At 32.1% G+C, this 18,564-nt stretch overlaps 1 protein-coding gene across 2 annotated transcripts in view; it reads right to left on the bottom strand.

Annotated features, from left to right (window-relative positions):
* Nucleotides 1-18,564, bottom strand: part of dac (dachshund family transcription factor) — a 442,638-nt gene that overhangs the window by 273,209 nt on the left and 150,865 nt on the right. The window lies entirely within an intron of this gene.

Here is an 18,564-nt window from a genome sequence, read left to right as displayed (position 1 = left end):
GTTTTTAATGCGTGTAATATTTCTTCTTTTGTAATATATGGACGTATTTCTTCTGACGTAAGTTCTATGTGCTCCAGATCTCCTCTTTCATCATCGAACAATTCGTCGATATATTCTGCCCATCTTTGTACTTTTTCGTCCGTATGTGTTATAGTAGTCCCTTGTCTATCCAGAATTGCATGAGTGGGATTTTGTTTTCTTAGTCCTACCAGTTCTTTAATTTTCTTGGATAGGTTAAACAGATTATATTTATTTTGAAGGTCTTCGATCTCTTTGCATTTCTCTTCAAAGTATTTTTCTTTTGACTGCTTTATCATTTTCCTGATCTCGTGGTTTATCTCTCTGTAATTATTGTTGTCTTTGTTTTTAAATTGTCTTCGTTGTTACATCATATTGAGTATCTCGTCATTCATCCATTCTTCTTTTCTCTTTGCGGAAGTCTTTAGTATTTCTTTACTGGATTCCAGTAGACAATGTTTTAGTCGATCCCAGTGAAATGATGATGATTCCATGATAATGAAATCGTTAGCAACTATAGAATATACTCCAGTCGTCAGAGACGAAAATGCCACTGAACCTCTAAAAATCATACGAACATGCTGAATTTTGCTGAAAATATCAATTTTGGGACTCCAAAAATATGCAAAAAAGTTTACCACTTCTACCCCCCTCCTTAACACTAAAACATCCACTGGAAGGTGGGGAGGGAAACGGGAAATAATCGATTTACCAAGATACAGATAAACATTTATTCATCTGTACTCTTTAGAAAAAAATATTTCAAATAAAAAATATAGCTGAGATATTTTTAAACAAAAATCTCTATTAGCACTTTTTGTGTACAATGAACCGTTCTTTTAAAAACAAAGCTTGAAGCGATCGGCGATTTTGAACGTCAGTTACGTCTGCAAAATCAATTTATTTTAAATAAAATTTGTATCAACTCAACGGTAAAAATTCGATATCTTTTGATCAGAGCGTCCTATCCACAAAAATCAAAATTCGTTTTAGAGGTTAAGAGTGCCGCGAAGTTTTACAAGTTTTGTATTTTGCCGCAAATGAAGTCAGTTTTTATAAAGGTAAAGAATTTTAAAATTTTAGTGTAAACAGAACTAGAGAGACCTATATTGGGTTTAATTTAGATATCTCGACACCGACTAGGTTTACTCCTCCCTCTCAAACATCCAAAACTCTGCGCATTAGGAACTCCGTATATATGTTAAATAATAAGGGAGATAAATCCTTATCGTACTCTCTTCTTTAAAGTACATTCTTCAGATAGACATCCGTCCATTCGAATATATTATGTCAGGTTATCTTAATACAGTTTGCTAATAAGGTGAGTTTTGACCTACTAAACTTTAAACCCTTTTCAGTATTTGGTACAGTTATATTCCTACAGTACTACATTATCAGCTTACATTAAGTACCAGGGAATATTGTCCTGTAGTTTTGCTGTTTATTACTGAACAAAATATTTCAAAATTATATGTATACGTAAATGATCAAGTGATATATTTATATATCACTGGATATAATACTTTTCACTGCCTGGATAGTCTTGCTTGATCATATTGAGTTTTAGCAAACCCTTATTAAAAATCATGAAAATAACTTCTAATGAATGAGGAGGGAAAAATGTGGTCATTGTATTTGTGTGCATATATTGGAAGAGCTTTCCAACTTAAAGAATATGGTGGACATGTACACCCACACTCATTAAATCGATTACTTTTTCTTGTGTTTCTGTTCAGTTCAGCTACTGGAAGCTCTCCGTCGATTTGATGTTAAAGAAATTATCTTACTAATATATATTTCAGTATCAACTGAACGTGAATTCAGGTAAATATAAGAATTTTTTTCCGAGGTATAAATTATTTACCCATATATAAAGTTGTGAATTGTTAATAAATAATACAGTTATGAAGCTTTCTCGGGAATAATATTAAGTTAAAAATCTTTATGGCTTCGACATTCGAAAATAGGAAAGTTTCCAAGTCGTAATTTGAAAAGACGAAATTCAGAAGATGTTTAAACACAACTCCATTTTCCTAATTGATACAAATTAGCCGAGCACTTTCCTTTGAACTCGCAACTCGCAAAATTCGTCGAGGTGGGGTTTGTACGAAAAGCGCAATTCCAGCTTATTATTCTTGTTCCGCAACGAAATAGCTTCTTAATTTCGAAAAACTTGTTAACCGCAATTTAAATTTGTGTGAAATTTCATTCGAATCGCTTTGCCCGATGTTCCCTTTACTTTCAGTTCCCTTAATGCATCTTTGAAGATGAAATGGAAGAGATTATTAAAAGATAACTTTATTATTTACATTAATTATGGCGTTTTTGAAAAATCATACCGTCGGGTCACAACCAACATAAAAATAAACTACGAAATCTTTCAAACACACATTACTTTTTTTGTCTTTATTAGTTTTATGATTTCATTCTAACACTTAAACAAAAATCAGTTAAGATAAATAAGCAACAAGCAAGGTAAACACATTGAAACTTCATTTTTTTTTTCAAAACATTCTCCATGAGAATTAATATTATCACGATGAAACTTTAATTCTAGAGGAAAATCGTTCGGCATTAAACGTATTTATTTCTACAGTTGGTTATGTGATTTGACGTCTTTTAAAATATTTCTCCATTTTTCCCTTCGTATAATGAATTATATGGTTATCCCATCTAATTCTGAATCTTCACCTTGGTCTACTTCTTACTGAGGTAGATCGAAAATATAGGTTTTTTCAACACCAACATACTCTACGAACCTCGAGAAACGATGACTCCTGAATTTATTTTGGACATAAAAATCTTTTTCCTCTCCTTTCTCTTTATAAGCAATTTTGCTTGTTCATTGACGGATTAGTTCCTCTATGGAAGGTGGTCACTCGATTGTTGACTTATCTCTTGCTATTTTGACAACACGGGTCTCCTCTATTGTGCTTATATGGTTATTCCATTCTTTTTTTCTATTTTGTGTCTATTCATTTATACACTGTTCGTTACAATTTCTTCTAATGTCTTCATTTCTCTTTCGATTTCTCAGCGTATTTCCTGTAATTCTTCTCAGTACTCTCATATCTGACGTTTCCAGTAACCTTTGTATTGTGGCTGTATCGGGTCTTGTCTCTAAGGCATTGGTCTTACACTGGCTTTGTAAATTCTTCACTTCATCTCAATGTAATGTGTCTGTTTCGCTATATAGTGTTTTAAGGCATCCTGTCAGTCTGTTTGATTTTTGTACTTGATCTCTCACTTATTTGTCTAGGTCTCCACAGCTGAACAATGTAATTCCATTACTTGTTCAATGCTGACGCCATCAATTTCTATTTTACATCTGGTTGGTTCTTTGCGGATTGCTATTGTTTTAGTTTTCTGAGATGAGATTGTCATATTAAATTCTTTTACGTTTATGTTAAATCTGTGGACCAGTATTTGCAGACTATCTTCATCTTGTGCTATCAAAATTGTATCGTCTGCGTAACAGAATATTTTTTATTTCTTTGTTTCCCATTCTGTATCCTGTTCCTTTGTTAACGCTTTTGATGATTTCATCCATGATTAAATTGAAGAGCATGGGGTCAATGAGTCCCCCTGTCTTATTCCGCTGCCTATTTCTATATGTTCTGTAAGTTGTCGATCTATTCTGACTTCCATTTTGTTGTTTTGGTAGATGTTTTCGATAGTTTTTATAATATTTAGGGGACTTTTATATTATACAGAAAATTGATTACATCTTTGAGTCTTCCTCTGTCAAACGCTTTCGTTAAGTCAATCAGACACAGAAATGCTGGTCTATCATACTCTAGTGATTTCTCAGTAATTTGCTTTATAACGAATATTGCATTTGTACACGATCTTCCACTACGAAAATCCTGTTGTTCATCTGCTAAACTTGTCCTCTGATTTATTAGTACTTGTAAAATTTTAGTTGTAAGTGTTATGGTTACATTTAACCAGTTTATTCCTCTGTAGTTTTCTGGCTGTTTTTTATCTCATTTTTTGAATAGTAGAATTAGTTCGCTCGTTCTTCATTCTCCGGTATTTTATTTTGTTTTATAATTTTATTATTTAATGTTGTTAATTATTCCGTCATTGCTGCTTCACAATATTTCAGTAATTCGTTTGGTATCCATGGTTTGGTATCTTTACCTGCTGCTTTTCTGTTTTTCAGCTTTTCAAGAATTTTACGAACATCGTGTACATTTAGATTAAGTTCTTCATTAAATGAATTCACAAATTTTGTGGTAATTTCTGCTGTTTTCGGTTATAGCGTCATTTGTTCTTCCTCTGCATACACCTTTTTATTCAGTCAATCCACGTATCCACGTATCCAAAATAAGTCGAATTACGGAAAGCTGAAAGACTATTCATTACCTTAAAGTTTTGGATAGCTCAAAAGTTGTTCGTATTCGTACTAAACACTTCAGGCAAACTGATAGTGAGAAACCAATCAGAATTAAAGACTAGATTCATCTAAGAGGATGGTTAGTGGCATGTCCAGTTTTCTGGAGAAAGATGAGACTGTTGTGTACAAATATGTGTGGGGTATTCGTCAGGGCTATCTATCCTATCCAGTGTGATATTTTCTTCAGAAGGAAGTAAATAACTAAAAAGAAGGTAATTAATATTGAGAAACAAAATTTAAACAATATAAAATTTGTATATGATAGCATTATTAAAACAGATACTTTTTTTTTGATCAAAATGAAGATCTACAAACATTCAAAGCCTAAACAAAAGAAAAGCTAATTTAGAAAAGAACTTTGTAATAGACAAAACATATCTAGAAAGTGTAAATAAATATACATTCATGTTTGAGCAGCTGGAGCATCCCCACAAGATTAAATCCCGGCAATAAAAGCACGGATAGAGCTAGATGGTTCAGCGCTCCCAAAGATCAATGTATTTTTCTGTAAGAAAATCATTCATATTATAAACTTTGCTGTATGGCTCAGAAGCCTGAGCGATAGAAAAGATCGAACGTGATATTGATGCCCTCGATTCGTTTGGAAGGAATTACGGGAAATTTTAGTATACATATAAGAAAATCAATTAAAAATAAATCATGAGATCGGTTTTTTTATGTTTTTTTCTTTCAATACTCTAAAAACAAGATATATTGTAAGGTTTAAGTACTGTATTTTGAAAAAGTCAAATTAAAAATTGTTCGGAACATATTCGTTTCCAAACAGATATTAAAAAATAATTAAAAAATAAAATTTTATAAAGGCATATCTATCTTCCAGCATAAATTCAAGAAATTGTTATTTTGTGTCGTATTCGGGTTTCTCTACACAAGACTGTATAACCGAGTAGCTGCATTCTAAAAAAAGAATTCCTGACCAAATCACTCACATAATAGTTAAGCACTCACTTAAGTATTTTCGGTACCTACACCAATTCCATGTCTGTTCACTGTACATGTCATATGGCTTACCCTATAACGACATAACGATAAGAGATTTTAAAACATCACTTGAATTTTTAGTAATATATGGCGTCTACCCTACACGTGTTAGATATGATTATTCAGAATTGATTTCCAGCAACCAACAACCAGTGTAGACTACTGGTTTTTTAGATTTTATTGCCAGCGCCACTCTTATGGTAATGTATTTTTAGAATTTATATCTACTAATAATGAAAGGCCTTGTTCTGTATAATTAAAAACTTTGTAGGCTTGTAACCTGTGTAAGCAAAACGTTGTTTAATTTTTTTTTCGTTTTGTACGAAGGGAATGTCATCAATGCAGAAAGGATAATTAAAGTGATTTTTTGCATTCACAGTACATCTGATGGTTAATTATCTATGCCTCTACGTAATTATAGTTTATTCTTCTACAAACCAATACCTCAAGAAATCTCATCCATTTGAACATACATAGGTAATCTTTGACATAAACAGAAAAGAAAATATCACGATACGTAGTAGAAAAATGTAGTTCGGAGAATTCAGGTCAGGTTCAAAAATTTTAGGTCGAAACTATTGAGGCATTCGTTTAAAAAATACTGCATATTAAATCTAGGCAAAATGATAGAAATTTTCATTACATACAGTAAAAAAAATTCTTCTTCTTCTTTAATGCCTTGTCCTCAAAAAACATTAATAATAACAAAAAAACAAATAATATCTGATGATGACTCCATACCACTGGCGGAAGTTTTTAAACTAGAATGTTTATCATCTAGGACCACGTTTCCCTTCAATTTTTCCCTGAATCATATATATATATATATATATATATATTTATATATATATATATATATATATATATATATATATATATATATATTTAAATGGCCAAATATATGGCCTGGGAGGACAAATTCGTTAAACTTCCCGTGCTCGAATCGGTATCAATAAAGTGTTATGACTCATTTCGGCCTATCCCAGCCTCATCAGACACTTGGGCTGATACAAATGCAAACTCGGAAAGTCCAACGAATGTCTCCCATAATTTCACCACAGCAGTGGTTAGCATGCGGAGGCGCCACCTGCTTTGGCGGCCATGAACGAAAACGATCGTTTTGTCCTAACATCTAGAACTAGAACATCCTAAACATTCGCCTAAGGTTAATAATATGTCAGTGTATTCAACATTTGAGTACATTTTCATTTGATTTTACAAATAACAAGGTTTCAAAACTCTAATTATTGTTGATTTATCGTCATAACTTTATCATTACTACCAGCATCAATTATTACTTCATAATTTTCAAATCAAAATATTCCGAAAACGGTACACAGTATCGAGTTTTACCAAGAGTACCTTTTTCGTGTAAAATTCAATGATGTTTAAGTTTACTTAAAATTTTGATTAATAATTATACTCTTAAAAAAGTTTGATTGACTAATACTTAGTACGATCCGTGTAGCTAGCGCCCTCTATGAGAATCAGATATAAAAACAAATTCATGGGATGTATCAGCTTCCAAAACATATTCGTATAAAATTTCATTACAATGTTGCCAGTAGTTTCGGCAACATCGTAAAAAATGCGTAAAATTTTTTTTTCTTCAACGCCCTGTATCTTGAAAACGGATGGCGTTACAAAAATTTTTTACTAAGCAAACCCCAATTATTTTTTAGTTTTTTACCTACCCTAGAGACGGGGTTACCTTTTTTTGAAACACCCTAAATAGTTGCCTTGCGTTGGGTTAGAACGGATAGTTGAACTGAAATGGAACTGAGCAGGCCATGTAGCGAGAATGCATGATTCTCGATGAAGACAAACTGGAGACCGAGAGCAGACAAACGTAATAGAGGAAAACCACCTACACGTTGGGCTGACGACATCAGGCGTATCACCAAAAATTGGCAACAAAGAACACAAAATCGTAAAGAATGGAGAAATTTAAGGGAGGCCTATGTCAGCAGTGGACGTGTTCGTTAGTTGAAAAATTAGAAGGTTGGAAATGCTGGAAAGAATGCTGGGTGGCACTCATCAGTGAGTGGCGGACGAGACGAGGTTACGTCCACGCCCTAATCAACTTTAATATCTGTCACAGTTTTGGATAAAACATTAGGAAGTAAACTTTCAAGCCACGGCCTATAAACCATGAAAACAACGTATTATTACAAATCGTACGCTGTCAAAACTTACATTATTGATGGTGACAGTTACAGATTATTTTCGAAGAGACAATTGATAAAGTTTTTCCATTATGTAGTTCTTTTTGGTTTTGTTATTTTTGTTTAAAGATATGTTATTTTTATTTGTGTTTAGTTGCTTTCACCCTTATGATTATTTTGTCAGTTATTGTCCTTTAGCAAGATACTGAACTGACTATATTAAACAATTAAAAAAATTTTTTAGTAAACGTATTAATAGCACAATAAGGATAAAGTTGAAAGGACGAACTTTACTAAGTACCAGTTTTTTGTCAATATTTCATACAACAAAAATAAATAATAATAAAATATAGAATATGTTTAGTATTGATTGCTTTTAGTGTTTTATCGAAAAAAACTCCCTAAAAATATTTACGACCCACCCAAAAGGTATTATATTACCACCCTTTCAATTCCTTTTTATTTCACATTTTAGTCAATCATTTTCATGTTTCCTGGGGTATCGTTTAACCAATATTGATTTACAATTCAATATTTCAAAGAATTTTATTATTTCTATGATAGGATTAATATAGTTACAATTCTATAAAAAGCATGGGGTCGTTTGAGACCAAAATACATCTGTTATCCTTTCTATCTGAAGAGATTAACCAACAAAGAGTTTCAAGGGGTTAACTCCCCTTGCGGAAATTATTGTTCGGCAGATATAGATACATTTTAGGAAATATTTTTGATAGAAATATTCTTTAGTTTTGGCAATGGGTTATTAGCTAAAATAGTGTTTAGTACAGAAGGGCTAGACAGACAAAACTAAAAAAAATATTTCTAGAATTATGTAGAGTGTATTGTATCGATTAGACTTTAAAGCCCCACGTAGTGAAATTCTCCTGAGCTAAAGAAATACAAATAACATAAAATGATGAGTGATAGAAGGAACGAGTTGATAACTATAAAAGCGATGGAAATATAATAAACATGTGGTCATGTTTCGGTATGAAGACTTACTGGAATTAAAAAAATCCACAAGGAAAATAATTCCTGCAGCTGGCTGTATACCACGTATCACAAAAAAGAGGTTAATCTTTGTAAATGGGTATATTTTATAAAAACCTTTAAAAGGGCTACATCAAAAACACGAACGTTTTCGGAACAACAGTTCCATCATCAGGTTAAAAATACCTAAGATAAGTATAAACCATTTAATTAAAGCAAACGTTGTTTAAAATTTTGACTAAGGTTAAAAAACAAAATGGTTATACTTACAGGTTACCATGCCTGAGCCACCAAAATATTAGGGTAAAAACCCTTTAAAATATTTAAAATTACCAAAGATTGTACATAATGTTATTATTCTTATTTGATGTTTAATATTTTAATTAAATTTTACTTCAGGTAACATACACCCATGCTTTAAGTGAGTTCCTGCGTCCGGAGAGTAAACCTCTTCAAACGGACTTCAGCTGGTAATTGATTGACAAGATACCCATGAACGATATCGAAAACAAAATGTCAATGTACCATGAAACAATATTAGTTAAACATAGCATTACTCCAGGTTCTATTAATCCAGGTGTTGGGATTTAAAATTTTTTTTTAATTATTTAATATTGGATATAAAAGATGTAAAATTACTGATGTTGTTAAAGGTCATGTTTAAGAGAATGACGTATGAAATAGGCAGCTTATGTTACTCTTTGTTGTATGGAGTGTGGTCTAAAAAGTGTAATTTGTGACAAATTAGCTTAGATATATAGAATTGTCCTTTTATGTTGCTCACATCTAGGACAAGGTAAAATTGAATAATATATATTTGTAGCTAGTATAGGACTTCGTATTTAAATGAAATTGTTTAATACTGCTCGTATGGTAAACAGGTTAATATAAGTGAGTCCAATAAATTGAGAAGAGGGTTAGAAATCATCTTCCGGCTGAAGGAATTAAAGTTATAACATATGGAATTAATTTAAAATTGAAAAGGCTGAGCTCCTCAGAGACTTGATAAGAATAAAAGTAAAGGAAATCACTAAAGAATAAAGGGGAGGGGGTTAAAGAAAATAAATGAGTTAATCAACAAATTAGAGATAATAGAGGTCCTTCATGCTTAAAGCATCTAGCACAATAAACAAAATATGTTTTGGTTGTATTAAATTCGGTATATAAAAGCCTGAAATTTGATTTGTGAGTGTGCTGTACTAAGTTGTTGACTAAGAGAAGGAAGCAATGGTTGGTTAAGGATTTTGGTAAAGTGGGAAATAATGAATTCTGATAAATTGTTGGGTTATGTTTAAATGGTTACTGAGTTTAAAACTAATGAGTGGATGGTAGATATATGGAATGACAGAGAAATAGCAAAAGAAAGAAGAATGGACAGGAATATGATGTAAACGTGAAGAGTGTAAAATGATGAAATAGTGAGGTATGATAGATGTGGATGGTTATGAAGTTAAACATAGGGTCGGAAAAATTGGGAGGGAGGGTTGTGACAATAGCGTAAAGAGAATGGTTGTTTAAAGAAGCAACAATTGTTGAAAAGGATTAAAGGTGTTGACGTTTATAGAGGAAGATCAGGTTAAGAAGATGAGGCAAATTTGGGAAGTGTGAGCTATGAGAAGAGTTGTCGGTGTAAGGGTTGAAAGTCACGGTTGAAAGATACATGGCGATTAACACAGTTGGGGCTTCTTTCCTTTTCTTTGACTATTTCCAAGTCTTCATATAGATCTAATTTTAGAAAATTTTTTTGATGGATATTATGTAACAAAGAGACGTCTTCTGGGATGTTGAGGGTATGTTTATGTTGTGCGAGATGTTGTGAGAAGGTGGAACTGTTCTCTTTTTTAGTGTGTTCTAGGGAACGGGAAGTTAGTGATCTACAGGTTCTACCTATACAGGGATGAGTGCCTTAAGAACCGGCAAAATAACGCAAAAGATAGAAAACATAATACGCTCTGAAATAAAAAGAGATGAAAGTAGTAGAGGTGAGAAATTATCGATATTAACCTATAATTTACTTTACATTACATTAGAATTATCGAAAATTTCCCACCTTTAGACGTTAGCTTATGAGCTGGTTGACTTCAGTCATAGTAATACCATTATACGTATCACGTAATGTAAGTAAAACAGTTTAAGTAGGAGTATTTTTTTTATCCAAAATTAAAATATTGATCAATAATAAACTATGATTTGAGACGTCGCATACACTCTTCTCAATACAGAATTATCATAGCTTGTTATTCTGTATTCGTCAACACAGAATTAATTATCAAATTACTACAAATTAAAATGTTTACTTACATTTGCTTTATTGCCTTCAATCAGTTTTTACTTTATGCGAAATTTAAAAAATGTAAATGTTCGACGTCATACTTGTAATATTATGACTGATGTCAACTATAGCTCATAAGCTAACGTCTAAAGGTGGGAAACTATCGATAGTTCTAATGTAATTTAATGTAAATTAGAGGTTTCTATTGATAATTTCCCACCTCTAATACTTTCATCTCTTTTTATTTCACAACGTATTATGTTTTCTATCTTTTGCGTTATTTTGCCGGTTCTTAAGGCACTCATCACTGTATATGTAGCATCACAATCAGAGCACTGTAATTTGTGCATCACAATCAGAGCACAAATTACAGTGCTGATTTTTACAGAAATTATTACAATTTGTTTTATTTAAAAATTAAATCACAAATAAAATGAATATTTTAAAATTCTGCCTTTGAAAAAATAAATTATGTCCTCAAACATCGATTTTATTCACAATAAGCAATAATACTATTGAATCTTATACTGCTATTATTAATACCATATTTTCTATCTATTACTGCTTAGCAGCAGTTTACATTTCTGTTAACAAACTAAGCATTTTTAAAATTTTAATTGGCAGTGGCATGTTCTCTAAAGCATTTAGCTAAGAAATTGATAAGTATCTAAATGTTTTTTTCTCTCACCGCTAACCGTATACTAGAACACATATAGTCTAATTACTTCACTTATCTAAAGTCATAAACAAAGCATTAAGAATTATATCAGTATGAATAATTTTACATTTTTTAACTATTTACATATATATTGCTGAAAATTGGTGTAGGTGGACAGTGGCGTATTTTCCAATACTTCAAAAGGAGTCTTAGGAAAGATAACATTCGTTATTTGATACCAATTGTAACAAGGTACTATAGGGTACTATTGTGTGACACTAAATTTCCATGTCACATCGTAATAAAAAGGGTAGGAACGAGGGTGGTCAAGAAAGGACGCGCATCTAAGGAAAGACTATTTTATTAAGTTTTTAATATGAGAAAGATGAGAAGATATATGAGAAAACAAGAGAAAATAAAAATATACTACAAACGCTTAGACAAAACATTAAGTCAACCTACAGAAAGAAAGAAAGATAAATAGCATAGTATACATAAAGGACAGAGAAAAGCTTAAACAACAAAGATATGAGGAATTTTTTTTACTGACTTTTACCGCCAAAATGGTATTCTTTACAGATAAGTACGGAAATTGTAATGAAAGGTTAATTAAATATAGTAAATAAGGGGAAATAGTGTAATAATGAAATATTAAACAATAATAACTTGGACCAGACGATCAGAATAAGTACCATGGAAAGAAAAATATAATATAATACTTAAAAATCAGGTAGAAAAACGTTTGAGATGCTCCTGCGTAATATGTCGCTTTGAGGAGATCTAATAAGGTCAAAATACGTATAAGCGAACGGCCGTGGACATTCTTCGGAACATAAGACAAATAGAAAAATCTAGGGAATTCAATATCCCACTATACATTTGTTTTATAGCACTTATGACAGATACTAAAAGAAGTAGGCGTACCATAGCACTTAATTTTGCTTATAACTGAACTATAGGAACACACTACTGGAACAGTTAACTTTCAAACGAATTCCATTCAGAACAGGCTGTCAGACAAGGATGTATACTGTCTCCACAGTTATTTAATATATATGGGGAGCATATTATGAGAAAGATGGAAAAGTGCATTTATATAAATGACCGGAAAATAAACCTACGTTTTGCAGACGACACAGCTCTTCTTGCAAATAGTCAAGAATATTTAGTTGATATCATATACTGATTGATAACAAAAGTTAAATATTGGGTCTGCAGTTAAACATATCAAAGACAAAGATCATGACAGTGGACAGATTACGCAACAATCATTTACACATTACCAGGATTGACTGGTTTGAGCTTGTGAGCTCATATTTATACCTGGGATCATTGATTACAAACACAGGATCAGTACAGGAAGAAATTAAACTTAGATGTGATCTAGCAAAACTCACCGTAGGAAAGATGGCGAAAATATGAAAGGACTCTCAAATTTCGCGAACTCCAAAAATGAGTTCAAATGTTAATCTTGGACCCTACGACAAGCGGAAATAAGAAAGATAGATTCCACTGAACTGTTCTGTTGGGGCAGAATTTCATGGACCGACCACATGACAAATATTTTAATTTTAAATGAGCTAAAAGTCAGCAAACGGCTATCTAGCAAAGTTCATCTCCAGCAAGTAAAATACTTTGGACAGCTATGAGTGCAGACCTATGCATGAGTTAAAATAAATGAACAAAAAACAGAGATCTTTGGAGACGAACAATACACGAAATTACGATGACCACTGCACTCCCTACAGGGGTCAGGATTTAAGAGAGATAATCTTAACACATCTTATAATACGATACAACTGAGCGATTTAGTCAAATCTTAAAGCACACATATATTATATTCCAATCATTTCTCCGCTATTTGTCTGGATATAAATATGGCGTTTATTGTAGACGTATTCTGTCGAAAGCTTTGTTGTTCTTCACTAATTGTAAATTCTTTGTTTATTTTATTGGCAAGTATCCCTGTTTGTCCCAAAAGTTTGAGAGTCAACAAGGTAAGTACGCTAATTGGTAGGATCTTTTCTGTTTTCTCTCTTTTGTATTGATATTGTTATATTCGTCCTCCACTGGTCTAGTACACACTGGCTATATAGCCCTTCTTTAAAATTGATAAAATCACAACGACATTAAAATTTCCATTGAGTGTAGATTTAAATACAATATTATACCAAAAAAATATTTATATAGTGACACTTTCACTTCCAAATTCAATATTTATTCATAAAATATAATCTTTCGTAGAATACATACGATATCATATTAACGAGCCGCCACTGTTATGAAACAGAGACAGATATTATAAATCATTCTTATTAATTCGCGTTAAAATAAGCACAATAATAAGCAGGTATATTCTTCTAACACTTCCTAATTACGGTTACCTGAACAATGTACTTTACAAATGATAATATTCACAGGTAATTTCTTTCTTTCTCAGATTCTTTTGTTGCAAATTATTTCCTGAATAGCCTACTTACTACGCGCTAGCTAGTACGAGGTTATGGTACGATTTAAAGGAAATATTAGCGACCTTAAGCATCGAATTATTATTAAATTGTATAAATATAAGATTTTCCATAGTTGTTTTTCCTTTGTTCAGTGACATAGGTTAATACTGTCTAGCTTACTTCTTATTCAAAGGTATCATCGTTTTGTACTTACTTATCTTATTATGTAGTTAGAATGTATTACCATTCTTAAAAAGTAATTCCAAGATTCCCACGAAACATACCGTATTTGAATAATTGCAGCTTACAGATAATGAAGCAGAATTTTTTCTTAAATTACAAGTTTTGTTAACGATAATCTGACTGTACAACACTCATTAGCATTTCGTCAGCATAAAATCAAATGATTTCTTGCATTCAATTAAAAATATTATTGTATGAACAGAATAAATTACCTGATTATTATTTTATGTCTGTAAATCAAGTGGGTATAAAGTATAAGCCTCTGAAATTTATAATAAAGAAGTACAATTAGTTAATAAAGCGAGAACACTTGAGTAGTGGAAATTAGAAAGGGGCCAAGGTGCTCTTTTTTTTCAAATTTGCAAAAATTGTCGTCTTACGAAAGGTTCTAAGTAACAACATTACAATTAGTCACCATTTTCTTTAAAAAGGTAGGTTCAAATATCGCTACTTCTAGACATTTGCGTGTCTCAGCTCCGTGCTTTTGTTGCGAGTGATAACAGTTGATTGTAATGTATTTAAATGAAAATAAATCAGGAAAAAGAATACCTTAAAGTAGTGGTTCATTTGGCAGTAAGCAAAAATGCTTAAAATCAATTGGAATATCATACAAAACATATAAATTTACTGAAGTAGCTACAAGAAAATATATATCAACAAACAGTTTTGAAATACAAAATTGATAACCAATACAACTTCGAAATCAATTCAGAAAAATAACAAATCTGTGCTTTCTACAATTTATAGCAGACGGACGATAAATGAACTGACATGACATGAGGAATCTAAAAATTGACTAAGCTTACTTCAGTTGCTCTGTGGAATCCAAAAGGACGAAATAGGTATTAGCGAATGGTGGTACTCTGTATTAAAATTAAATCTTAACTGTTGGATAGATTCGAATGTAGATATAAGGATCGAATCGTTTGTAATGCCCCTTTGTCCGCTTCTTCTCGCTCGACGATGGTAAATACAATAAAACGTTGAAGTTGTGGAGTAAAAATTATGGTTTTATTGACAGCTACCAATAATTACACCAAAGATGATGGTTAAGTAACTTTCTACAATAGATTGCGTTCGAATGAGCTCAAATCCCCAATTTATAATCTCACAAATAATGTATACCTCAGTACAGAGGTTATTGCTTCTATCATACTAACAAACTTTGAACTATGAGCTTGCAATACAATTTTATCTAGGCCGTAATTGTAACACTTAGGAAGTTCAATTGGAAAATATATTATTTACAATTTATTACGTTGTAGGTAAATGAACTAATTATTAAAATATTACACGATATGTTTTCACAATATTTCAATTATACACGGTGAAACTATAAAATATTAAGAAGTTAAGAATAATGTGAGATTACAAATTAAGGGATTAATTTGTGATTGAACACTGTCTTTCTTACAAAAATAATAATTTTGCAATTTGTGTATTTTTTGCAGATCACATGAAAATATAAGTTGAACTGTGAAAATAATACGTAAGAAAGAAAATGTTCTCTTTTCAAGAAGTTCTACCAAGAAGATGCTAAAACACAAGGCATTTTTCTAATGGGGCATTTAAGTATTTTTGGTGTTCGAAGAAGACGACATAGTTTGTATGAGGGTGAGAAAGACAGCCGACATCAAGCAACAATATGCTATTCACTTCCAATGATAATGGAAAATTTGTCCGGGTATGTAAAAAAATCTTTCAAGATACTTTTGCTGTTAATAATAAAAGATTACGCGTGATTGTCGAGAAGAAAAAATTGGGTGAAACGTATTATACTGATACACGTACCAGACATGCTGCTCCAAAGTTTTTAGAATCTGATCGTTTATTGGTAAAAAACCACATTAACATGATCCCAAAGGATGTTGGTTATTATTCAAGAGCTAAATGCGCAAAGGAGTACAATAGCCCTGATTTGAACATTCACAGGTTGTTCAAAGCCATTTTAAAAATGGACCCAGATTCAACAGTCACGCATACGTTTTATAGTCTGTGTTCATAAGTATTTTCGTAGACTGTCTTTGCAAAGACCACAAGGTAATACGTGCAGTACATGTGACAAAATCTATTGCCAAATTTGTGCCAATGATGGGTCAAGTGCATCTATCAAAATTTAACTAGATCCTCATCACCGTAAGGGCGAGAGGGCTGGAGCGTTGTTAAAGCAAGATACCATCGACTCTGAAGATACCGGAAGCACAAAGTATTGTTTATCTATGGATCTCCAGCTGATCATGTTCGTTCCATCATTGACCCATAGCGATATGTTCTATCTCTCACAGTCATCTTGCTATAACTTAGAAGTTTATGTTGGTGATACGAATGAGGCCTATAATATGTATATGTGAAGCTTCTAGTGAAGCCAAAGAAATTGCCTCATGTTTTCTTTAGCCTGTTAATTGCAATCTGATTCTTAATAAGCACTTTCTAATATGGTGTAATCATTGCGAGGGGCAGAATAAAAATATGATTTTATTATTTACATTGATGTTTTTGATTTTTGATAGCTAACAGCATTTTACACTATTGAGCAAAATTTTCTTTTAAGCGGTCATAAATTTATGCTCTGTGACCGAGACATTGCATTGATGGAAAAACAAAAGGTGATAACTATGTATCTTCATGCAGTAATTAAATCAGCAAGATATTCTCCAGCTTTTAAAGTTGTTTACATGACAAGGTATGCATTTTGGAACCCCTAAAACTAGCAGCAGATTGCGGGGGGGGGGGGACTTCCAATAAAACACCAACCAAAAAACATAAAAAATATAGACATATCTGCTCGGGAAATTCCTCCCGTGTATCCGCCCCTGACAAACCCAAATATCAGCAAAGCTACATTTACATGATCTTGTTACGATAAAAACTTCGTTTTCTGATTTTCAAGAACCGGTACAGGTTAACTTCTTAGAGAAAAGAAAAACCTTAGTTGAACTTAGACAAGCTGATATAGTCAAAATGATACCAGAGTGTAGGGTGTCAGAAAATAAAAAGGCTTCCCTTCGAATTATGATGCCATATCTACAGTCTCCAGAACAACAACTTTTCTATAAACGGCTGCTTCGGATTAAAGAAGCCGCTTGAAAAAAACAAAGAAACTTCTTAAAATGTATCTCATAAAAGCTAAGGCACTTATTTCTTCTGTAATTTCCTTCCATAAAATATTTTTTTTAGTTGTAGAAAGTTAGTTTTGCAATAAGCTTTCTTAGAATAGATTTACCATTTTATGTTAGATATACGAACCAAATAAAGTTTTTGCTAGTAACGTTTTTGGATCTTTATACTGTTTTTTTAGATTATCTTGTTTTTGACACTTTGGTCCATTCTAATGGCCACTCTTCAACTTTGGTAATAAATCTGATCAGAAGGTGCAAAAAATATTTCGAATCGTGATGAAAAACATATCAAATACAATTTCTTAAAGTTATTTTATTGATTACTTAAATCTGATATTTTTAAATAAGTTAAAAATTCAAAATTATTCAGGATTTATTTTTAGAGTCTTTTATGAGATAATCCCTAGACTATAACACATATATTTCAGGCAGATGTTGCCAAAATTACGTTCGGAGGGCTGTAAAAAATATTATTTCAGATTGGGGGTGAGATTACCTAAAAACTAAATTAAAACTTGATGCCCCACAACTTTTTCGAACTATGTAAATTAAAAGTTATGGATGTTTAGCCCACCTTTATCTCTCTCGTCTGATGGCGTAAGATGTACTGCGTGAAACGCATGCATTTCGAATATTAAATCTGTGTTAGACGTTTCGTATTTCCTTCTCCATTATTGCCTGTTTTTGCTCGAGATATCGTAGATATTAAAAGTCAAATAATACGCGGCCTTTCGGGATTTTAATAAATCTACCAAACAGAAGCGCACATTACATTACATAATAAGACAGAAGGCATTTAAAATTCAGTTTTTTTTTTCTCTTTATGTTATTCATCTTCGTATTCTTAAGGTATTTCTTTGTTATTTAGTATTGCCTGTATGTTTAACCGTGAAGGTACAGGTGCCTTTATATAAGTCTTCTATCATTATTGTAAAGGTGGCAAACTGTTTTTGTTTCCAGCAAGAAAATGAGTTTATATCATGTGACTTTCTTATTATTTTCAATATTATTTACCTCTACAACAGGTTTTTTATTATACACACGTATTAATAATGCCATGACATGACGATAATAATGATCGTCTCCACATCTTCGATGCGGAGACTAAGGACTACTAAAGATGCTCACGTTAGTAGTCCGTGTGGCCTACCAGTGTCATATCGTAACAAGAGCATCTTCTTCATCGTCATTTTCTTGTAACATTTTAGTATGTTAGACATATGTTTAGTATGTTAGTTCTACATG

Source organism: Diabrotica undecimpunctata, chromosome 8 (assembly GCF_040954645.1).
Source record: "Diabrotica undecimpunctata isolate CICGRU chromosome 8, icDiaUnde3, whole genome shotgun sequence".
Classification (NCBI taxonomy): Eukaryota; Metazoa; Arthropoda; class Insecta; order Coleoptera; family Chrysomelidae; genus Diabrotica; species Diabrotica undecimpunctata.
This window is presented reverse-complemented; position numbering and strand designations above follow the sequence as displayed.